The sequence below is a fragment of the Ambystoma mexicanum genome, chromosome 1p, assembly GCF_040938575.1.
Source record: "Ambystoma mexicanum isolate Mex_15411 chromosome 1p, UKY_AmexF1_1, whole genome shotgun sequence".
NCBI lineage: Eukaryota > Metazoa > Chordata > Amphibia > Caudata > Ambystomatidae > Ambystoma > Ambystoma mexicanum.
This window is the reverse complement of record NC_090921.1, coordinates 1,270,980,347-1,271,006,024: the sequence shown is the minus strand read 5'-3', so window position 1 is coordinate 1,271,006,024 and position 25,678 is coordinate 1,270,980,347. Positions and strand designations below refer to the sequence as shown.

Below are 25,678 nucleotides of genomic sequence, written 5' to 3'. Positions count from 1 at the left end.
TCCCCTATGAATCTCTCTCATGGACTGTCACCCACGAGAACAAGGGCTGGCCACAACAACACGAGGCCCAGAAACAGTCACCAGAAACGTGTCCCACTTTAGGAAGACACCATCAACCCTATGGGAAGAAACTCAACAGGACAAAGAAGTCCCAGGACAGACTCCAAGAGCGGAAGCGCAGGGCGATAACCCAGGTCCAGAGACTCCGGCACCCGGAGACAAAGAAAGGAGTCCACCCAGAGCAGCAACCCAACAAAGGGAAGACAGAGGGCGATAGCCAGCTGGTGCCATTCACCCGACTCCAAGGATATGTACTGCATGGCATCTACAAACGCACGTGAGCAAAAGCCCACAAGACAATCACCACTGGCAACCACCAAAATGTTTTACTGCTGACTTGGTTACTGTTCATGGTTGTTAGTCCAAGTTGGAGAGAGATGTGATGTCCACGTGATCTGTGACCGACAGGGTCAGGACAAAACACGTGAGGTAGAGCAAATAAAAGGGAGTGAGAAAGCCTGCCAAGGCAGTCTGCGCTCTGACACCAGATCAAGCGTGCCGTGTCACATCACTGCACTGTGCAACACGCCAGGTTGGACGCCCGCGAGCACAGCGGTAGTGCCCCCTCACAGACTTGGCAAGGACAGAAGCATATAGGCATTGGGACAGAGACAGAACACATAGCTCTCAACTCACACGCTTTTGGCGGGTGTACCCCCATTTGTTTCAATGCGCCTCACACCCAACAAAAATGAAATCATGTTTTCACCCGCCTTTGTGACATAAATGGTTGAGAGCTATGCAGAAACACCAAAGTACGTGTGGCTTCACATATACCTGGGTCCCCCTCAACTCGCCCACACTCTCTCTGGGCTTCATGCCCCCTCCCCTTCTTGACTCATATCCTATCATATTGACTGTGACGGCCCCTTTCGGACTACTGTAACACTGTGTGGTGGTTAAAGTCCATCGAAGTTGAAACATTGGAGTCCGTAGTCTGGCATTGAGGAATTAAAATACATTTTTCGTTCTTCACCGTCTCATGCTACCAGCGGTTGGTGGAGCATCATGTGTACCTGTACGTGTTGGGGTATGGATAATGTGGCGGGAATGCTACTGCAATTCCCTTTTACTTTGGAAGTAAACAACTTGTAATACTTCAGATCAACCACAAGATGGTGGTGTAGGCAAATCAAATTACTTTTCACAGATTCACATGCCTCCGAAATGTATACACAAACAGCCAGTAAAGAATTGCTGCCGTATTTGTATGTATTGTGGTGTACTGCTTCAGCATAATTTCCCGCAACATTCTCTATACACAGATCTTGGTGCAACACAAGCACGGATGCGCCAACTTGCCTACTTTTGGACGTTTGGTGTCCGACATGGTGATGTGAAGGCGCAGTTTGACAAGGCGCTCGACAACTCTTAAAAGGAACACCATCTTTAAAAAAAAAAGTAAGGAGTTTTGTTAAAGTAAATTGCTGTAAAATCAGAACCGTTTCTGCAAGAGTCAGTTTCCGAAAAATAGATAAGTTAACTGGTTTTCTTTAAAAATAAATTAATGTTATTCTCATTTATATAGCACCGAAGATAAAGAAAAGTGGCTCATGGCATCCCGAAAATGTGTAGTTTGGGCTAAAAGACCGTAAAAAAAAATACTGCATTTATAGAGGAGTCGAACGCTTCCCCATAATGGAGGCGCCCTCTCATCCAAACAAGCACTTTCCACTTAGCTGCTCGAGCAGGGGATAGTATAACCACATGCTGCCTGGAGGTATTGTTCTCTCTACACATCCCATTATGCTCGGCACCACAACTCCCAATGCTCAAATTGGCCGAGCCAAGATCAGGCGACACCACGACCAACTCAGAAAACAAAAATAATCTGGAAGTAAAATGCCACAAACGCATCTTCTCGCACATCTCATCAATGGTTCGCAGCTGCCAGCTCACCTTTGCAAGGTCACTGCATCCCTCCAGGGGAGTTACAGAGTGCAGTTGGCCCAAGCATTGATGACCTTCAGACTATTGAAACAGGCTTCTTTTAAGCCTCCAAAGAAGGAAATAGCCCGTCCTGCAAGCCATCCAAAATGGAATGGCACAACTAGTGTTTGGCTGGGGAAATGTGGTCACATATTAGGCACACAAAGAAATGAACAATGGAAACCCTTCCAGTAAAGAATTGAAAGCAATGTCCTCAAAAGCGGTTTGGAACCTAGGCCCCAAGGATCTACCAAACAGGCTTGCACCAAACACGTTCCGGCTAGGAGGCTCACGTCCAACACAACCTGGCCTTGTGGGACATCAAAAGGAACAAATTCAGGAAAAAGAGTTTTGCAGTTGCTGGTTCAGATCTTTGGAATACATTACCACTCAAACTCGAGCTGTCGTCCAAACACCTCAAACTTAAGAGAGCCTTAACAAAGCTGATCCATGTTCTTCATTGCACTCAATTTGAACTCTGTCACTTTCATTACACTTAGTCTACTAAATGTATTGCATGTTACTGAGACGGGAGTCAACTCTCACATCGGCATTCCTGTTAAAGTCTTGGCAATTCTTTTTTCTAGGCTTTTTTCCTACTCTGGTGGCTACATTTCCTAACCCCTTCCTAATCTCCCACCTAGGCGTTCTATAGTACCTTGTATACGTATACATACCACACATTATAAAATACCAAATAAATGAATGGAAAATGCCGGAAACACTACAACCACTTACCTGTGACAAAGTTTCCCACTCGGTTGCAGGGGGGCTTGCATAAGCACGATCTGTCCCAAGAAGAACGGCTTATCGCTTGTGCCCCAGCAGGCACCATGCCACAACACCCAGTGGCTGCAATGGCTCATCTAGGATCAGGTGACCCAGTCCCCTTACAACTGTTGCTAAGGGCAGCTTGGCCCAGAAATCAGGCTAAGGGTGCCATCCGTGTGCCTGTTTGTTGGCTGCCCTCCCCCTGAATTCTAATTTGGACACAGGTCAGTCCAGACCAGACAACAGCCCGACCGCTATGAAGCCTCAAGACTATACGAAGGATCTGTGACCATAGACCCTGGATTGAAGTGCAAGCGTCATGTCCTGTGCATGCATTATTCTGATGCTGTCGCCAGCATGTTATGCAGTTTGATTCCTCAAGTCCTAAAGCTAATATTTTTTTATTTCAGTTAAGAAAAGTCACAAGAATGTGTTAAATGCACATGTCCGTCTACTTACCCTAGGTCTTATGGATTCTGCTGTGAACGTTCCAGACTATACTCCGTCTCCGGCCCTCAGGAGCTGGAACGAGGCTGCAAGGCGTGGTAGCTGTGTATGGACCCCTGGGGCCCCTAGCACGAACAACTGTCCCTGAGTTAGCATCCCACGCTTCCTGGTATTCTTTGATCTTTGAATAGATTTTGTAGTTTCAGTGTAGTGAAGTAAATAAATAACTCACTTCTCTGCCGTTAATCAGGTTACTCAGAACGCATGCTAAATACAACAGTATAAGCCCACAAATTGGCTTCTCTGGCTCACACACCGTCATGCTTCCTCTCTTACACCCATCCATTAATGCACTGGGGGAGAGAAAACAATTGAGACTCAACAGTCGCTTTCTGCCACACCTGATCTTCTCCAGTTACCCCCGTCTCATGACATACACTAGCTGCCAGGATTATTGTCAGATGGCCCAATAATCAGTCGCAGATACAATTCAAACTTGTTAATTTTCCTTTTTGGGGCCTAAAGCCGTCCCTGTCACGTCTGGTTTAGACCATGCTTTGAAACTCAGGCGCCCATAACCCCCAGTTAGTGCTGCTGATTGTTGATGTTGCTTCAACTGACAATGGAACACCGACTGAAGGGACCTCATTTGCAAACTAGCATGAGTCATCGGCATAACCGTATGAAGAGCAAGGGTACCTCACTCAGTCTGGGGTAGGCGACCTACCAGGGCAATTCCAGAGACACACCTGCCCCAGAGGAGGTGCGAGGGATCTGAGAGGGCCCCTGTCCCGGGCTGCGTAGAATGTATGAAGTGAAGCTTTTAGGCTTTCACCAGGAAGGGCGCACGCACTCCATGGACCAGAGACTATGCTTAGTCACAAGAGTCCCTTCACTCTGGCCAGCGTTCTGAGAAACCAAGCCTGCTGTTCAGATGGTATCAGGTAATATTACCCCCCCCCCCCCGCCACCATAAATATCAGCGTATATATACGGCCATAAGCAATATTTTTAGTGGGGATGATATTAGGGTTTTTTGGGGGCGGGGGATGCAGCGGTGTCCCCGGCAGGTATCGCCGCAAAAATATGGCAATATTAACACATGGAACCGTTCAGACGGACTCTGGTGCTAATCCGGGGTAAATGATCCCAACGTTACAAGCCTGGCACGCAAAGACAGCACTGTGGGATTCTGCAAACCATCTATAAATGGCTAAAAAAAAGAACAAATATGTTCAGGGTGTAAGATATCCCATCAATACACTGAGAAGAATATCAGAATATTAATGGGAAGGGAATAAAGGTCGAGGTCTCTCCCCCTCTCTCTCCCCCCCCTCTATCCCCCCTCCCTCCGCCCCCCCTTCCCCCCTCTTTCCCCCCTCCCCTCTCCCCCCTCTACTCCCTCCTTTCCCGTCTCCCTCCCCCTCCCCCTCCCCCTCAGAAGTTGGCAAGGAACACGGTTTACTCCGTCAGCTGCAGCCATATCTCACCCTCAATTGGCATATTTGGAGTTTTTGCAGAAGCCTTTGAATGTTCTCGAGGCAGCCCTTAAAATGCAGGTACATTTATTGCTTACAAATTAACATGAAAGTTGCAAGTCATTATGTTATGTGCTTAAACTTGAGAACAGTCATTAGAGGCAGTAACTTCGCTTTAAAACTCTTCTGCATCGGCTTTGAGCTATTCACATTCAGCTTTCCTTTACGAAAGATGTAAAGTCTTAGATCGTATGGTATACTCCCAAATGTATACTGCATGATAGCACCAGCTCCGACTGCGGTTGTGTGTGGGTTCTCTAGAAATCCGCACAGCACAACTCGAGCATTGTTAAGCAGGATGATTCACAGGGACACCACAGGGCACAGATGATGCCCACAACGACCACCCAAACAACCTTGGTGACCACATACAGTGTATCAAGGCAATTCTCCCTGCTTCTTGCTTTCCAAGGTATAATAAAAATAGCCTGGCAAGGAACAAGCATAGCCCAATGGTTCTAGGCTATCTACAGTCTAACAAGCAGCAGTTTTTGACTTCAGGTTCCAACCAATCGTCACCCCATCATGGTTCTACCATGTCTCAAGACTGAGTCCTTCAAAGCCACTTTCCCCAGAGGAGTACCATTATTTAGCTCTCTGGACTGAATATGAATGGATCCTGTAATGACCTTAAATAATCTCTTCTAACCTCAGATTTGGCCAGACAGCTAGCCTGGACCTACTCAGATGTTCTACCTCCAAATGGTATTTGGAAAGGACAGTGGACGACCGGAACATCAAAAGAGTTCTGGCTATCCAGTAAGGAAGACCCGGGAAAGTCAACCTACCTTCTAGGACTTCTCTGATAAACCAAAGCCTTGATGCATGAACAGATCTCACTTTTGAAAGCTGGATGCAGGAATGGCAGTGTCAGGCACGTTCAGAGCACTGCCATCTATATTGCACAAAGGGGATCTAAATAACCAAGGTATTTATGCCAGCTGTAACTAAGTGGGTGTATGAACGCATTGGGATGGGTGGAATGGAGCCTCAGAAAAAAGCAGAGGACTTTGGGTTGATGTACCCCATATGTCTAGTCGCTCTATATGCTAGAGGCAGAGGTGTTGAGGTAAGTCTGATGTTTCAGTCTGGACGGCTATGCGTGTTGCTAGACCGGATACGCTTAGCCATAGCAGTATTCTACAGTGTATGGTTGCATGGCCGTGCCTGCGGCCTGTGTACACACTGGTGGTGTGTATACGTACTTTAGGTTTGGAAGTTCTTCGGCTGGCGGTTTCACAATATAATAGGCCGAGAAAGAGACCAAACCTAAATTTGGGATTCCGTATAGTTGGATAGAGGCTAAGTCCCACAATGCAGTCCAAGTTTCACAATGCAGCTCGAGTACAAGACTGCAAGGGACAACACACCTAGATTTGGGAATCCCACACAGTGGGAGAGAGGCCCATGTCTCACAATGCAGTTTGAGCACAAGATTGCAAGGGACATATCTGACCATGCCCCAGTCATAGCCCGCCTGCGAGCCGAAGGCTTCCCAGCACCCCCACAGAGGTCCTGGAAGCTCCAAGACTACATCCTAGCAGGCATAGCATCCAGCAGCGAGCTTCAGGGACTACCTTTTAAACTACTCCGCAGAGAACGTAGCTAAGGGCACCTCCGAAGCCATGGTCTGGGATGCGATGAAGCCAGTCATCAGAGGCGTAGCTATTAACTGCACAGCGGCACATATGAGGAGGCACCAACTCCAACTCTCCAAGCAGGAGGCGGAGGTGGGGGAATTATAATCATGATTAAAAAAACACCAATCCGTGCAATTAGGCAGAGAACTCAAAAAAGCGAAGCTGAAAATCGAAATGCACTGGCAGACCAGACGGCTCGGGCCCTAGCCTACAGGAAACAATATTACTACATAAAAAGCAACAAGGCCAACCATCTGCTAGTGCACAAACTAAAGAAGCTACATTCCTGGAACAAGATACTAACACTTCAAGACCAAAGAGGCAAGCCCTGCTGTACAGAAGCAGAGAAGCTGGTAATTATCACCGAGCACCACAAGGGGATTATGTCCGGCCCCGCCATGAGCAAAGAGGCACAAGCCCAATACCAATCAGCCCGACGGTCCCCCCGTTCCCACAGCTCGATGCCCTAGAACTCCCCATCACCACTGAAGAGGTGTCAGACACAATTCGGTCCCTGAATAACGCAGCCCTAGGCCCCGACAGACTAACTGCTCAGTTCTACAAAAAGTACGCCCACATCCTGGCCCCCCACCTCGCGTCGCTGTACAACTCCTTCTTGGCCTCTGGCTCCGTTAGCCCCTCAATGGAAGAATCTCCGACGGTGCTGATCCTGAAACCGGGGAAAAATCCAGAGCTCTGTTCCTCGTACAGACCGATTACGCTACTGAATAATGACGCCAAAGTCTTCTTCAAAATTCTGGCACGCAGACTGACAAAATTCTTCCCAGAATTGATCCACCATGACCAGACAGGGTTCATCCCAGGCCGCAATACCTTCGACAACACCAGGCACACCCTAAACGTCACTGAATCCGCAGGCAGGACGGGGGATCAGATGGCAGTCCTATCACTAGACGCGCATAAAGTATTTGACATGCTGGACTGGGGATACATAGAAGAAACCTTAAAACACCTAGGCATCGGCCCAAGGTTTCGGAAATGGACCCTGGCCAATTATCAGCATCCGACCACGGCGCTGAGGATAAACTGTAACAAATAACCCAGAATCCAGATTACCAGAGGTACACGACAGGGCTGTCCTCTATCCCCACTCATTTTCACAATGTCCGTCGAGCCGTTCGCCTGTAGAATCCACCAAGACACCTTAATAAATGGGCTAACGGTGAGGGGGGGGGGGAAGCTTACAAAATAGCCCTGTACGCCGATGACGTTCTACTGACCCTTACCAAGCCCAAATCCTCCCGGGAGGCCTTGTGGAGCGAACTGGCCAACTTCGGGGCGGCCTCAGGGTTCTCTGTCAATCTTGAAAAATCTACGGCCCTTGGGATTAACACTTAAGGAGCCTTGGTATAGACACTAGCCACCAGCCACCCCATCCAGTGGGTCAGCTCACACTTCAGCTACTTGAGGGATCAGATCCCACGCAGAATAGAGAAAGTGTACAAGTTAAACTTCCCCCCACTATTCAAGGAGCTGCAGTCAGACCTGTTAAGATGGCAAAAGCAAGAGATGTCATGGCTGGAAGGATAACAGCAGTAAAAATGAACCTGGTGCCAAGATTGCTCTACCACTGCCAGGCCCTCCAAATCTCCATCCCCAGGAAAGATCTGCAGAAGCTCCAAACAAACATCATGAAATTCATCTGGGAGGTGTGGGGGTTAAGACACAAATAGCCAGGAGGGTGGTGCTGCGGAGCAAGGGAATGGGAGGCCTGGGTGTTCTAGAGGTACTGCTTGGCAGCCCAGCTCTCACCGGACTTCACATGGAAACTAAGCACCAACAGACCTCGCTGGATGAAGCTGGAGGAGGACTGGTGCTGAGGCCCCCTAGAAAGACTCCCACACATCATCAGGCCCATCGATCCTCCCCAAAGTGGGGCCACTAACCGCGACCAAGAACACTGCGGAAAACTAGAGGAAGGCAGACAGGCAATGGAACTGCAGGAGCACAATAGGCCCCCTTGTCCCCGATCTGGGATAAGCCGGACTTCACCCCCGGAATGGCGCCCAATAATTTTGACAGCTGGACGACGAGAGGGCTGAAACGTGGGGGACTTCTATGTGGAGGGAAACCCGCTAACATTCGAAGAATGCAAGGGAAAATTTGGGGTGCCAGAAACGGAAAGATTTCGCTACATGCAGATTCGACATTGGCTCTCACACGAGTCAATGAAATCGCAGGGCAGTAGAGAACTGAGAACTAACAGCTCTGGAACGAACGCTCGCAACGCTTCCCCCCAGGGGGAAATTATCAGCCTTGTATGGACTACTAGACAGAGGAGACCCCAACAAAAAGGAGGCCTACATGGAAAAGTGGGAAAGGGACATTGGCAGAGCAATCGAGACGGAAGAATGGGGGGATATCTGGACCAGAGTACAGAAGAGCTCGAAATGCGTTACCAACAAGGAAGGGGCGATCAAAACCTGCTACAGGTGGTACTTAACCCCAGAGATCCTGAACAAGAGCAACCCACCGATATCCCCGCTGTGTTGGAGAGGCTGTGCAGATACAGGCACACTGTTCCACTTGCTATGGACATGCCCGAGGTCCACGAAATACTGGAAAGAGATTCTGGACCTCATTAAGCAGATCACAGGCCTGACGATTCCGTGGGACCCAGGAATAGTTCTACTAGGCAGCACAGGTGATGGCCAATTCCTGCTGACCGGCAATTTGGCAAATCTATGCACCCAACTTCTAACAGCAGCAAAGATTGCTATATCAAGACTATGGAAGCATCCAGAGGGCCCTGCAGTGAGCCTCTGGTGGGCGAAATGCTGGGACATCACAGTGGGGGGAAAAAAGAACCGCCATCTGCATCGAAAATAGGAACACGTTTTTTGACACCTGGGCCTCCTTTTTAGACTACACGGAGCAGTTCCCCGGAATGGCGAGGAAACCACTGCCCCTCCGCTGGCTGTCTAAATAGGACTAATGAAATCCAAACCCCGGCCTGAGGCCTTCATCAAACTCACCCCCCGGGCTCTGGTAACACGGAATCAGGAGCATTGGCACTCAATGTACACCCCCACGATGCGCTCCCACCTCAGACAATGATTAGCCAGGCTCCCTGCGGAAATCAACAGTTCAAAACAGGACCCCCATGACCTACAGCACCCCGCCTGTTCTGTCCCTCCTGTTCCCACTGTCCCTCCCTATCCCCACTTGGTTATGTTTTTGATTTGTTGCGTTTCATCTCTGTATGGATCGCTCGATAATCAAACCTATGCTCTTGAGATGTCGGTTTACTGTCAAAATCAAATAAAAAGATTGGTTGAAAGAAAAAAGATTGCAAGAGACAACACAACTAGATTTGAGAGTCCTGTTTAGTGTGGGAGGCCTAAGTTTAACAATGCAGTTTGAGTAGAAGAGTATAGTGGGAGAGAGGTCCAAGTTTCACAATGCAGCATGCTTCAGAATCTAATACAGTAGATGTAGTTCATAGCAGTTACACATGGTTAGACATACCTATGAGCACATTTTCAATGGGCAATTACTAGTTTGAATGTTCCCTAAGCGATTGGAGCAGTAACATTTGCCTGGAAAGCTATGTTGTGAGGTAAGGTAATATAGAGTGGCAGGGCTTTCTGGAGTAGAGTAATTGCTCTACTCCCCACCCATGCTACACTTCCTTTTGGTGGTTGCTGCTGGTTGATGGCCGGCCACTGGCTTCCCCTGCTGACTCCTGCAGAAACCGTTTGGAGCAGCCATTGTAGGAGCCACCCTATGCCTTGGGGCCCTTAGCCGCAGGGGCTGCATGGACAGTGGGGCCTATTAAGGAGAGGGGGAACCAATCGGGGCACGTGGGAGGGCTGGGTGGTGGGATGGGCATGGATGCGGAAGCGGGCAGGGGGGAGAGGGGAGCAGATGAACGCAGCACGTGGTTATTTATGAAACAAACCACCAAAAATATATTTTGGGCAGGATTGAGTTGGATTCACCTTTGCTGCATGGATTCCACAATAGTGCCACGAGAATCCCATCTTGTTCAGTTAATTGGCAAATCTTTCTTCTTGGAGCCATTAATAACAGCCCAAGTTCCCTGGTGGTTGTTACTCTTTGCAAAGGAAGCTACAGTACGCCAGGTCTCGTCAGCTCTACGAGTGCGATGTCGTTGTAGCCAAACCCGATGATGTTTTTTGGCTGATTTTGTTTTCATAGTAGCATCTTTTAAATGATTATTCTTAGTCTCTCATTAATGATTTTATTTGTTTTTTTGCTTTATGTATTTCAACATCAAAATAATTCTTCCCATCATGATTTTAGTTCCATCTCTCATGGTTTCTTAAATATTTATGTTTCTGGCTCGTACCAATCTTAATAGCCGCTACTATATGTTCAAAAGCTTGGATCATTTCATTTTGTGTAGAGGCCATATGTTCTATAAACTTTGTTAACTCACATTCTGCAATCAGTTTGCCTTTTTCTAGTTTGTAGGAATTCCAGGTAATCCGATTCCCCGCATTATTAATACCTATATTATCATTCAGTTGGTGCACATTGGAAACCATATGGGTGGGCAACAAAAGGTTTAAAGGGAGGTGGTCTCTTTCCTCGCAACACCCTACTGCCATGTCCAAAACCAGCGCATGGGCACTTTCAGTAATTACCATATAATCAATTGTTGACATACTAGGTCCACTAATTTGTGTCACACTGCGATTGGGATCACTGATAGTATTACCATTTAATATCCTGAGATGGTATCTGAGAAATAAGTTAGTCCAGGGTTTGCCATGAGTGTTAGAACCCAGTTCTGACGGGCCAGATCTCTGATTTTCTATGGTTAGTTCATTTGTATATCTAATCTGGGCATTAAAATCTCCCAGTAAGATAATAGGGGTATCTGGGTCATTTTCTTCCAATATTCTCATTACCGTGGCTATGTTTTCCTTGTTAAACACACCATTAGGAGGATTGTAAATATTCACCATCAATAACAAGGCAAACATCGGTTGATTGCAGCTTACTACCACTAACACCATGGTAGTTGACCAGGCAGTATTGTAGCCTGTCCAAGGATGCCGAATAGAAATCAACAGGCCACCTTTTGGTCGGCCTCTAAGGCCCTTTATGGCTAAACTTTGAAATGTAGTCCGGTCATCAATGTCACATTTAGCATACAGCCAGGTTTCCTGTAAGGCAACTATACAAAAAATGTGGATAGTCTCCAACAGACCATTATCAGTGGTGTAGCGAGTTTCCCCTCGTGTCCCAAGCTAACACTACATCAATGTCATTGAGACTGATTCTCAAAATTAGTTTTAAACGCGATCAGCAACCATTGGCAGTACCCTCCAGAGGTTTTTACATCATATTGATCTTGTTTAGTAGAGCTTTTGCTATTCACATTGCCTTTCACTGAAAAGTCTTTTACAGTTAACTCTTTTTTACTTTCAATTATGTCAACCACAGGCGCCTGTTTGTTTCTATTCCCCACAGTACTCATCAGATTTTTTATTCTTGGCATCATTGTTTCCTTACACGTGTAGCCCAATTTCTCAAAAAGGCTACCATGAATTAAAACGTATTCAAGAGTCAATTTGTCTGCGCACCATACATTGGTTGTCACTTTCATAGGGGTCACCAGCTGGTCTACAATTCTAAAGTCCTTCGATGTCACCATCTGTAAGGGGACGATAGATTTACAAAGTTCCAAAATATGACCTCTATTCAGCACCACCAATTTATTTGTAGTCAATAGCTTGAAACTGAAGGGCACGTATGTAATTGGAGAGATCTATTTGATCACCTTCCAGCATGCTCTTATTACATTTGTCTGGATTTTCTTCAAATCTAACAGATTTAATCATGATTTTAAAAGTGTTATCAGGCAATTGTGTTGATTCAGGTATCATAGTAGCCTCATGATTCTGGCAATCATCTTTGATATCCACATCAAATATGTTTTGTATGTCCATCAACACAACATCAGATATCCCTTTATCTTTTTTTGCCTTCTTTTTTCTTTTAGTGATTATCTTGCGTGTTTCTGCCCAACATTCTGAAGGTTGCAAGGACTTTAGGTTCAGAGTTTAACAAATGTGATCAGATATCTGTTATGCCTGCAGTTTCTTTGGACGCTTTTGTAGTCAATCGCTCCAGATTTGCATGAATTGCAACAGTAGGAGGTCCAATATAGTTTGGCTCCTTACAGAGTGGCAAAGGCTTCTCCAGTGAAATATTTGTCATAGTTTCTAGTTGTAATTGTCCCATTTTAACTGTCAATGTTGGACACTAGTTTCTCAGTTACAATACATCCATTAGTCTTACGACATGGGAGCCTATTACTGTACATTACTGCCTGTGAGTAGTGTTTCTTCGAATGGATTGTGTCCTCCCACGTATTCCTCATCTTAGATATATCTTTACCTTCAGCTTTGCTGCTTCAGAAAGGTTTTAACTCCACCAGAGGGCACTCCACTCGAGGCTGTGGCGTCTATGTCCCTCATCGGCATCCGTCGAGCGCCGACGTCATCCACTGTATAAATGCCAAGAGCGCGCCCGTTGGGCTCAGTTCCGTTTTTCCATTAGCTTCGCTTCAGATCAAGAAAATGGCGCTTCAGTTTGCACGATAATGTCGTCATCTAATCCTTCCACACCGAAGCTTGGATTCAAGAAATGCCAGAAATGTGGGAGAAAGATGTCTCTAACTGATCCCCATCGGAATTGCCTCTGGTTCCTCGTTCCGACCACCGTATAGATGAATGCGGTTCCCGTCAGTCCATGCCCCATAAGACCTTAAAAGAACGAAGAGGTAAACTGGCGGTGGGGGAGGAATCGTCAAAGTTTTCTTCGAGATGGAGAAAAGACTCGGCAGAGTCTTCAGCAAAACGTCATAAAAAATCTAGGTCGAGGAGTAGATCCAGAAAGTCCTCTTCTTCTTCCTCTAAAAAGGCGAAGAAAAGACGACACCCGTCTCCCTCTTCCCCGACGTCGTCTAAGGAAGTCATAACATGTCATCGGGACATGTCTCCCAAGAAAGTGGGAAGCTTTCAGGGCATCTATGTTAAAATAATTTGAGAATGCGGCCCAGAGCACCTCATAAAAGTCTAACGAAGACCATGCCCCTTCTCACAAAGAGAAAAGTGACAGGGGAAGATCTAAGATGAGAAAATCCGACAAAAAAACGTTGGGGGTCTCTTCCAGGGAATCTTCCCAAACACCTCATAGAAAAAGCCTACCGGTGCATAAATCGAAGGTAGAACTCAATAAAATGGCGTCAGACTCTCATACGTCATCAAAGTCCTCGTCTAAAACGTCCTTGAAGCCTCTATCGAAGGCGGTCAAGCACAAAGTGTCAATGACCCAACCCAAACAGGTTACATCGAGGGCACAGTCGACAGTGTCGAAGGCTCCATCGACGGTGTCGATGGTCTCAACAACTCCTTCGAAGGTGTCGAAAATTACCTCGACAATATCGAAAGTAATGACTACAACATCGACGCCTATGCCACCTGAAAAAGGTGTTTCATCCAGAAAGTAGACATGATTTTTTTAGCACCATGTCCTCCATATATATGAAGGCGATTCATCAGCAGAAGAAGTTTCACCTGCTGGTGTTAAATTTCGTACAAAACAAATCCCTAGGGAGTTAATTGACCCTCAATCTAAAATGCAAGACTTATATGAGTGCTTGCAGTCAGCAAGTGATCTGGATACATCTCCAGAATATGAATTTGAAAAGCCTGACCCAGCTGAACATGCTGATGTGGGTTATAGAAAATTGATAAACAGGGTAACTGAATTGATGGGATGGATAGAAATTAATCTGTCAATCAGGATGATGACATGACTGACATCCTTTCAGGAGGACCTCAGCAAGAGCCCATACTTCCTTTTCATGTAGCCTTACAAAGGAAGGTTAACACTGCATGGGAAAAACGTGAATCTATTCCGGCAGTAAATAAGAAGTATGTGTCAAAATATAGCTCCTGTACCTCAGATCCAGAATATTTTAGTAAACACCCATCTCCTGAAAGTCTGGTAGTTCAAGCAGCTACTTCTACTAGAAATGCTGCATACCCTACAATTCCCCCAGATAGGGATGATAAAATGATTGATGCATGGTCCAGAAGATTTTTACGTAAGGGAGCATGGCTTTAAAATCCACAAATGTAACTTGCACCCTTGCAAGATTTACATATACCCTGTGGGACTGCATGTCAGCAGCAGCTGAACACATCGCGGAAGGTGAGGAACGTGAAGGGTTCCTATCCATAGTAAGGGATGGAAAGGAGGCTTTGGGGGGAATGCCTTCAATCAGGTTTTCAACACAGCTGACAGTATTAGTAGGTTCATGGTGTCTAGTACGGTGCTACGCAGATTTGCGTGGCTTCCAAAAGTCACGTTTTGCACCGGATGTGCCATGCAGGCTTCTTAATATGCCATTTGACGGCTCAGGGTTGTTTGGCAGCAAGGCGGATGAAAGTTTGGAGAAGCTGCAGACCTCCAAAGCAGCGGCAACATCACTCAGTGCCGCTATACGGCAACCTCAACAACGCCCCTCCACACGCTCATCTTCCTGGAGGGGTCGGCCCTTTCGATTTTATTCCTCATTTGGGAATAGAAGGGGACAGGCCAGCCACAGAGGGCAAAGGAAATTTCCTCGGGGTGAGGAAAAGGTGCTAGATCAGCCCTAGCAGCGGCAACTGTCCCTTCAGCCGCTGCTGCAGCTGCCGCAAAACCACTCTGAGGTTTTGACCCACAAGACCCCAGTGGGAGGCAGGATCTCACAGCATCTGGAAGAATGGCGGGGCATTACTTCAGATGCTTCGGCACTGGAAACAGTATACCAAGGTTACTGCCTTCCTTTTCAAAAGAAACCTCAGAATCACCCGCCGGGATACAACTCTGTCAAACATCCAGACCCGCTCCTGTTGCAGGAAGTCTTAACCCTGCTACAGAAAGGTGCAATAGAACACGTACCTGTAGCAGTAAGGAACAAGGAACAAGGATTGGTATTCCCCATATTTCCTCATACCAAACAAGGATGGAGGACTGAGACCCATCTTGGACTTGAGAAGCTTGAACAAGTTCCTAAGGAAGGACAAGTTCAAGATGGTCACACTTTCTCAGATCCTTCAGGCTCTCCAAGACTGGTTGGTATCATTGGACCTTCAGGATGCTTACTTTCATGTGCCAATCCATCTCAAGCACAGAAAGTACCTGAGGTTCGCGATTGGCAATTCTCACTATCAGTTTCGAGTTCTGCCATTTAGGTTGACCTCCACCCAAGAGTCTTCACCAAGTTGATGGCGGTGGTGGCAGTGAGTCTCAAGAGGGGGAAATTCACGTCTACCCCTACCTGGACGATTGGAGGATCAGGGCACGGTCTCCAGAACAAGCCCAGAAACATCTGTCCACAACTTGCCACTTCCTTCACAAATTAAGGTTTTCTCTGAATTTAAAAAAGTCAAACACAATACCATCTCAGAAACTCCAGTTTATTGGAGCAGTCCTGGATACTTGTTCGGGGAAATCCTCGCCTCCCGAAGAGAGAGCTCACCACATTCTGCAGATGGTAATACAATTCCAGAATGCCCAGTATCTACCGGCCTTCGATTTTCTCAGGTTGCTCTGCCTTATGGCATCCTGCATTTTTCTGGTGCCAGAAGCCAGATTGAGGATGAGATCCCTTTAATGGGCCCTCAGAACTCAATAGTCCCAAGTTTAAGGGGAAATGTCAGATCTGTTGCAAGTTCCAGCCAGAGTAGCACAGGATCTGCAATAGTGGGCTTGCAGGGAACATAACCTCAAGGGAGAATCTTTTTGGCAACCACAGCCAGAGATAACAGTAGTGACAGACACCTCACTCACAGGGTGGGGAGTTCCCACACCAACGCGTTGACAAATCAGCAGTCGTTGGTCTCCATCGGAGTCCAAACTACACATCAAACTATTGGAGCTGAGGGCAATCAGACTAGCGCTGAAGGCCTTCCTGCCCTCTGTACGGGGAAAGAATTTCCTAATAACGACGGACAACATGGTGGCCATGTACTACCTCAACAAGAGAGGAGGAGTAGGGTCACTAGCAATGTGCAGAGAAGCAATGCAGCTCTGGTTCTGGGCGATACAAGAAGGGATCCCTCTGTCGGCAGTACATCTAGCCGGAGAACAAAACACAGCGGCGGACGCTCTCAGCAGGCAGAGCACAATTTCCCACGAGTGGGCAATAGCTCAGGAAGTCCTTCAAGAGATCTTTGCCCTTTGGGGAACCCCGCAAGGGGATCTGTTCGCGACCAGTGTCAACAGGAAATGCAAACTATACTGCTCAAGGGAATTTCCTCTGAGAGGTGTTTGCAGTGGACTGAGAGTTTCCACTTCTGTATGCGTTTCCTCCAGTCTCTCTGATCCCTCAGGTAATCAGGAGGTTGAGAAAGTTCAGGAAAACCATGATCCTAATTGCCCCGGATTGGGCCTGGGGAACATGGTACCCGGACCTTCTGGACATGTCCATCTGCCCTCCAATACGTCTTCCAAAAAGAGAGGATCTTCTCTCGCAAGAGGAAGGTCACGTTCTCCATCCAGAGGTCAACACACTCAACCTTCAAGCATGGCTTCTGATAGGTTGAGATACAAGGATTGGGACCTTCCGGATGACATCATGGAGATCTTGCTTTCGGCCAGAAGGCCAGTAACTAAATCTCTGTATCCTTGTCGTTGGAACAAGTTCAGTAACTGGTGCAGAGATGAGAATGTGGACCTGTTTCAGTGTAATATTCCCACAATATTATCTTTTCTGTTACACTTGGCTAATCTGGGGCTCCAGGTTGGTACGATAAAAGGTTATTTAGCAGCGCTATCCATTTTTAAGCGCTCCTCAGAGGAAGAATCTTACTTTAAGATACCTTTGATAACTCAATTTTTCAAAGGTCTAAATAATGTGTTCCCTCCAATACCTGTTTAAGTTCCTGTGTGGGACTTAAACTTAGTACTAAAGTTCCTCACGTGCATTCCATTTGAGCCTTTACATTCTTGTCCATTAAGGCTCCTTATTTTAAAAAGCATACATCTTGTGGCAATTACATCAGCCCGCAGGGTAAGTGAGTTACAGGCACTTTCTGGCGGGCCTCCTAACACCATCTTTTATAAAGATAAAGTGGTCCTTAAGGTAAAACCCTCATTCTTGCCAAAAATTGTCTCAGATTTTCACCCGTCACTAAAAATAACACTGCCTACTTTCTACTCTCCTCCTCACGCAAGTAAGGAAGAGGAATGGCTACATAGATTAAGTCCTAGAAGAGCTCTTAGCTTCTAGATTTCAGGATTGGCAAAACTACGTCAGTGTGACCAACGTTTTGTGGTATACACTGGCCGCAAATTGGGACTAGCCGTGACTAAGCAAACATTATCTAGATGGATAATTTTGGCTATAACTGAATATTATAGATTAGCTGGGAAAGATCCTCCACATGGGCTGAGGGCTCATTCAACCAGGGGCATGGCAACTTAAACAGCACTTTAAAGGGGTGTCCCTGTGCAAGATATTTGCGCAGCAGCCACATGGTCATCCATGCACACTTTTATAAAACATTATGCTCTAGAGTCGACTTCTTCACAAGGAGGGCTGTTCGCTAAATCAGTACTTCATTCTGTACATGACTAAAATTTCTGTACTCCCACCTCCAATACAAAACTGCTTTGGCAGTCTAAAATGAGGAATACGTGGGAGGACAAGAACAAGTTACTTACCAACTGTAACGTTCATTTGATTGGATGTTCCTCCCACGTATTCCTCATCAACCCTCCCAGCCTACCCCACAGTACAGTTTACGTGGTTTACACTCTAAATTCTTTTAAGGCTTGGGTCAAAAGAGGCATGCCATTAACTACCATCCATTGGCTACAATATACGAAAAAACAGAACTGAGGCCAACGGACGCGCTCGAGGCATTAATTCAGCCGATGACATTGGCGCTTGACGGATGCCGACGAGGGACATAGACGCCGCAGCCTCGAGTGGAGTGCCCTCTGGCAGAGAGAGAAAACATTTCCGAAGCAGCAAAGCTGAAGGTAAGGATACATCTAAGATGAGGAATACGTGGGAGGAACATCCAATCGAAAGAATGTTACAGTTGGTATGTAACTTGTTCTTATTACAGAGTTTTTTCTTATTAACTCTACTATTGGATTTGTTTAAGTCTGTTGTTTTTAACATTATTAGATATGTTACGATAATTTTCAGGAATGGTAGATCTATAATTTTCTTTGGGCGATCCCAACCATACAAGGTTAATCACACTGCCATCATTCATTAGTAACTTATTCTCATTCAGCAAATGCTCAGTACTTGTCACGCTGTCTATGAGGGTTTTCCTACACCTATTAATACTTTTGTGAAGCAGCACAGAGTGCACATCTAACTTGCGCTCCATGTCGTCGCGCTTGTCGACTAGTGGTTAGCAAATTCGCCAATGCTTCAAACAATTCTCCGGTACACATACTAGCAAAGCTCACGTTATTAGGCGAATCAGGGATACTCGCGTGAGACAGATTCACCTCAATATTAGTTTCTAACATCTCAGTGCGCATTATGCCTTGCTCAACACAGGTCTGTTTAAACATAATCTGTCCGGTAACAAGATCTACTATAACTCTATCCCCGGACTTGAACATATGCTCCATTTCTCCAACCGATGCAGCCAGAGCACTCGGAGGATAAGTGTCGGTGCACGGAGACATCGGTAGACCGGTACCACTGAGGGGAACACTAATGGGATTGTGTATGCTACCGTTCTCTCCGTGCATAGCTGGTTCACATTCCTTAATAATAGACTCTGGTACACTTTTATTATACAAGTCAGTTGGCAATAGTCTCACTGTGACACTTATCCCAATGGAACTCAAAGTCGGCACCCTCTGCCCCAGGAATTCAGCTCGCGAGCCACTGGTCCATCAATGTTGCTCAAAAGGGGAGCAGCGCTGGATATAGCACTCACCAATCCGTCACTTTGCATGTATACACTATCATCCAAAGATTCACCATTACCAGTTAGATTATCTTCACCAATTACGAGGGCCTTCGCACATGGTTGCTGTAATACTTGGGGAAAATAGTTTGGGGCTAATACATGAGAGGTTCCCACAGAGGTCCTCTACTATTTTGCTCTGAGAGTTTTCTTCTATTACCCTAAGATGATTTGTTATTACACTTGTATTACAATCTATTTTTCGAAAGAAACTAATCATTTTGACTAGTTTCCCCATCACGCAAAAACCCAGGATGGCAGATGGTTTTGCGTAAACACACTCTACTCGGCCGAGTTGAGCGGTCCACTGAAGTATTGTGAAGTTTTCATGTTATTAGCTGATCTTAATTCCATAGGAAAGACACACACAATAGTCGTGCACCGCGCTTCCGCAGGCACACACACGCCCGATTATATAGTAAGTCGGCGTGAGGGGGAGGAGTCACATATGTTGTACACCTATTAAGGCAAATAAACAGTTTTAACTAAGAAAAGTGCTTTTAGTCCATCTGTAACATCTTCTCTGGTTATAGCGCTCACCATATAACTAAAGTCCACTTATATGGATATATTCACAAGCTTCTTCCACAAACACCAAAGTAATATCTTCAGCATCTTCCAGTATCACGGGCCAGCAAACGGCCACTTACTGAGGCACTTCTGCAGTGCACCTCCTCCTTATAGGGATTGTCCGAGGGTGGGGTCATTTGTGTTGTCGAGTCCGACGTCCCCATGTGTGGCATAGTTGTTTAGGCGTGGCTGCTTGGGGGTGGGTATTCCACTCCAAGCTGAGGTTGGGCAGTGTGGGTGGGGCATTGTGGAAGGTTGGGGGTGAAAGTTGAAATGGTTGGCATCTCTCCAGGGGCTGTTATATTGCTGAGTGGCTGTATGTGCAAGGGAACCACAGGCATGTGCGGTGTGAGCTATGTGATGAAGTACGCTGTCCAGGATAGCCCCAATGGTTCCGTGTACATTTCTTAGTTGGAATGTCCACTGGCTTAACCAGCATAGAGCACGGAGAGTGGTGAGCTATTGTGAACGGCACACAGCCAACATTACCCTGTTGCAGGCGATCCATTTGACAAGGGTTGCGAATGAGGGGGTAGCCAGAGCGTGGGGGAGCAGTCCTTTCTCCACATATTCCAGAGGGGATATGACCCTGGTTCATAAATCACTTCAATATCGGCAAGTGGAGCAGGTCGTAGACCCAGCTGGGAGATTTCTAATTGTATCCAGGATCTTGGCGTACACCCAGGTTACCATAGTAAATGTATACAGCCCGAATGCGGATGACCCCAATTTCTTTGCAGCACTTTTGCTTCAATTTTATAAATATTTATATATCAACATCGTCTGGGCAGGGGGATTTTAATACAAGTTTTGATTGGGTCTTAATAGGTCGGCTGGTGGAACTAGTCCTCTCTCGCAGGCGGCTTGCACAATCTTGAGCTGTATGAAGGCACTAGACCTGCTGGGTGCATGGCAAACGCTTCACTAAGAGAGCAGGGGGTATTTGTATTATTTGTCAGGTCAAGGCATGACGTCTCGTATTATGTCCAGGCCGGCCCAGCAGTGGTGCGAATGACGGTTGGGTGTGAGATCCTCCCTGAACACCGTTGGACCATTCCCCAATTAAGTGGACGGTCAATTTGGGTAGTTTGAACTATTTTGTGGTTTAAGGATTTGGCACTGACGGACAGTCTTCCGCAGCGAGGTGCAAGATGTGAGACGGTCGTATTTCAAAGACAATCTCGGGTCGTTGGACTTGATGGATACTGTGTGGCAGGCCTTTAAAGCAGTTCCTAAGGGCAGGTGCATGGTGCTGGAATTTGGTTTTCTGATGGCTATAAGGCGCTGCCTCTCCACGACTGAGCTCGAGCCGAAAGGTTTGCAGTCAGTTGGACGATGGGAACAATTCTGGTACGCTGCTTCTCAGTATGCAGGCGTTAGGCAAGTTCTGCTCTGAAGCGGAACGAGAGGTTAAATATTTGGCCTGCCCAGCGATTTCTAAGAAGTATGGCGAGGATTGGAGGCCAGGTTGACACCTTGTGAACATGATTAGGGAAGGAAGGGGGAGAAAAGGGGAGATGGCAGATATTGCAGCGTTGTATGCAGCGAGTGGGCAGGTGGGGGTCTGACCCGGACTGGATCCTAGTCACGTTTTTGAGTTTCTATGAACATCTATATAGTTCGAGGGGCCATGCTGATTAGTATGTCTGTGGTGTGTCTCTGGTAAAATTGGGTCACGACGCAGTGGAGAAGTTGGATACCCGTTCACGGTTGAGGACATTTTGACAGCCATCAGGTCGCTGCCTTCGTCTAAGGCGCTGGGTACTGACGGTATTACAGCTGAATTTTACAAAATGTTTGGTTCTGGAGTGGTAAGGCACATGTTGAGTATCTGGCAGGAGGCCATACGGATGAGGGTGCTTCCTTCTCTTCGTGAGGCAGTGGTCATCTTGATTTTGAAAGACCCCCCAGGAGTGTGAGTCGTATAAGCCCATATAATTGTTGAATTTGGATACGAAGATCTTTGCAAAAATTCTAGTGGATAAATGACTTCCTTACAGGTCAACTATTGTTCATCAGGACGAATCTGGCTTTATTCCTGGTCATTCCACAGAGCTCAATTTGAGACGACTATTCGCCATTCTTGCGCAAATACACCCTAAGGCCCAATGAGGAAAAGGCTTTTGATTCTGTGGGGTGGGAGTATCTGTTCTCATTGCAACGGGCGGTAAGCATTCTGGGATATTTTCTGAGCGCAGTGCAGCTTTTGTATGATAGAGGCCAACGCCCACTCGGCTGCATTCCTCTTGAGGCCGGGGGCCAGGGACCAGGCAGGGCTGCCCTTTGTCGCCTCTTCTCTTTGCAATTGTGATTGAGCCACTGGTGGCACACATCCGGGAATGCCATCTCAAACAGGGACTTAGCATGGGAGGCAGGTGGGAGCTGGTGTCCCTCTCTACGGAAGATGTTGTACTTTACCTTGAAAAATCTAGGGGTTAACTTGGTACCGTTGACACAGCAGGCAGACACATTTGGGAGTGTTTCGGGATCTTCACATTAACTGGGATAAGTTGGTACTTTTTCCACTGAACAAGAGTATGGCGGCGCCCCCGAATATGGGCTCCTACAGGTGGGACTGGCGATATTTTATTTGGGAAAAACCACTTTGCTTGTCAAGATCTATGGGTGATAATAGATAAGTGGTGCAGCTTGCCCATATCCTTGCTGGGACATGTTGCGATAGCCAAGATCGTAGTGGTGCCCACATTGTTATATGTTTTTCAAAATGTAACTGTCTGGATAGGGGTTGGGGTTCTTTTCAGAAATACGTAGCGTGAGTGTTTGACGTCGCATTCAAAGCAGTCCCAGGTCAAATGGGATACATTGACAAAGCCCTACGAGGATGGAGGGTTGGGGCCTCTGATATGGAGTTATATTTTCGGACTGCGCAACTCCATTTTGCCGTTTACTGGATGCCGAGAGCTGCTATGTACCCATTGAGCGATACTGGGTTTGTCCTCATTTGTTGCAAAGTGTGTTATTGTCGCGGTCAGTAAATGACCCGTCTGCATTTGACCCAGTTGCTTGCACGGTCCATGCGTGGAGGAGGGTTCTTACACTTATGGGGGTGGAGGTTCTGTATGCCCCGACCCTCCGACTTTGGGCTGTGGGGTCCTTGCCCCTGACTTACGAGAAGGGTTTGGCTAGAGAATGGGATGGTATAGGTATCAGATTTATGTTCAATATGTATCCGGATGGGTTTTTCGTGAGTTACGATCGATTTGTGGAGAAGGTGGGCCATAACTCCCGGCTAAAGTTTCAATATTATCGCATGAGGGTGGCTTTTAGAGCATGGCCTCATTCTTTCCTGAGGGAACCGTCATCCGTGCCTCTGCCCATGCAAAACATGTAGCCTCTTCCATTTATAAGGGAATTATGAACGGCACTCCGACGGGGGCTTTGGAATGCAGGGCAAAGTGGGAGGTGAATGCGAGGACTTCGTTTTCTGATAAAACAGTGGCCGACAACGTGCAAGTGTATGCAGGTTACTAGCACTAGGCATTCTGTTTAAAACCCTACATAGGGTGTATGTGACCACTGCTCAGCTTCGAATGTATTACCCCACGAAGGATGGCAGATGCCCTAGATGTCGTACTAAACCAGCTGCTTTCACTCATATGATGTGGGCATGCCAGTCTATCCATGAGTTTAGGAAGGATGTGACATCCATATGCACGACTATGTTCAGTTATTTATTTCATTTGTAGGTAGCGCCCAGACCCGGAGGTATCACGGCGCTAAAATATTTCAGTACATAGTTCAGATAAAATAGGACAGTCTGGTAGGTAGGCATGTAAAACAGATTTGCCCATGCAAGGGAAAACATTTTATGCATATTTAGTAAATAGGGCAGTTTTCTGTTTCTTTCGGAATGTGGGGAAAGCAGGCTCTTCTTGGATACAGGGGGGCAGGGGACAGTGATGGGAAAGCTAGCTCTGCCGTCTCTTTTCCTAGTGAATCTGGGATTTGACAGTGAAAGGATAGAGAAGGAACATTAGTAGCGCGAGCGGGTACTCATGGTGATGCGCTGACTGAGGTAAGAGGCAGCTTGGTTGTGTATGCATCGGTGTGTGATGGATAGAATTTTAAAGTCGATACAGGCTTCAATAGGCAACCTCTGGGCCTCTCGTCAGGTTTGGGAAATGGGGTCTTCGACCCCACATTTCTGGTAGTAGTTGGAGATTAGTTAGGTTTCTTGCGTAAACTCCAGCTAAAAAGGCGTTGCAATAGTCTAATTTGCTACCAAGATAGACCTGGCTAGTATGAGGCAGTGGTCTGTGAAGAGGAATTTTCTACAGAGGTTGATGAGCTTAGTTGAGTAGGTTACGGAGGAGGATACAGCGTTTACATATTTTTGCACGGTTAGCTCTGATGTCCCTTGTGAACTACTATGTTGTATGTTTGTCTGGCTTCCGGGGTTTCCAGGGGGTTATCTCAAGCTACAATCCACCAGCATGATATTAGCAGAGCACTGTCTTCTGCTGAGGTGGACTAGTTCTGCTCCCACTACGTCATGGTTTGACCTGGGTTCAGCAAAATGGATACTGCACACTTACTGTGATATATTTTATTTTTATCATGCTCGTACACAAGTGTTTCAGAGCGTGACCAGGCAAGGGGGAAGAGGGGGACAAAAAATAAAAAACAATCTTACTAGGCCCAGTGACATTGAGAACGCTCAAGTGCATGGGAGAAGGAAAGGGGAAAAGTGCATGGAAGGGGGTTGAAGTGGGAAGTGCGGAGCAAAGGAAAACAGACAAATAATAAAGGCAACAAAACAGTGGTAGTGAAGCCAGCAAGTGCTGGGTGAGGCAGCAGACAGGGTATGTCTGATAAGTGCAGGAAAAAAGGGGGTGGGGGTAGGGTTACAGATACAGATACAGACCCCAGTGCAGGGATTGCCCGGAGCCAGTGCGGGTGGCTGGCAGGGTGAGCAGGTACTTGGGCACGGAAGCCAGAGGGTAGGCCAGGTGCACGGTGCAGAGAGAGAGAAGATCAGCAGGGGAGAGAAAGGGCGAAGGCAGAAGCAAAGAGGAAGGAGGTGCTTCCGGAAACAGATGGTTCTCAAGTTTCAGAGTGCATCAATTGTATCTATTGGTGGTCAACAGACAAAGACATTTGGGGCCCCTTCATACAGTTCTTAGTACCCAACAGTAGGGTGAGGGCGAATTGTAAGCCTCCATGGCAGGCTTGCAGGAAGCTGGGAAGATGGTGGGGACCAGAGTGCAGCCTGCTGTTTAGTTCAGACAGAGCTGCTTATGCTATAAGTTTGTATGTTGGTAAGGGAGCATTGCACAATGTTGTACCGTCTTGTGGAGCTTTCCTGTAAATCGTCTAACTCAGCGGTGCCATGTTGTTTATGGTTGTACCTGTCTGAGATGTGAATTTTAATAAAGTTTTTAAAAAAGGTGCATTTACTGGATCCATGAGTACATTTCCTACAATGACTTCAGTATTTTCAGTACCACTATTTGGCACATCCTTTGGGAGGTTGAAGGGGGTGCTACTTTCCAACTTTACCCCCCTGAAGAAAACCATTTGCAACATGGCCCATTAGCAAAAACAGGACACGAAAATACAAAGAAATTAAACTGCGCATGAATAAACAATCCTACAGAAAAAGAGCCACAGTGAAAATACATGTTGCATTTTAGTTCTGACATAACTGCTAGTGAGGAATAAAACATCAAAACAGGTGTTATGAGGGCTGCACAAAGATGGCACAGTAGTT

At 46.7% G+C, this 25,678-nt stretch overlaps 1 protein-coding gene across 1 annotated transcript in view; it reads right to left on the bottom strand.

Moving 5' to 3' along the window:
• The window catches only part of PRR12 (proline rich 12), an 886,666-nt gene that overhangs the window by 542,284 nt on the left and 318,704 nt on the right, over positions 1-25,678 (bottom strand). The window lies entirely within an intron of this gene.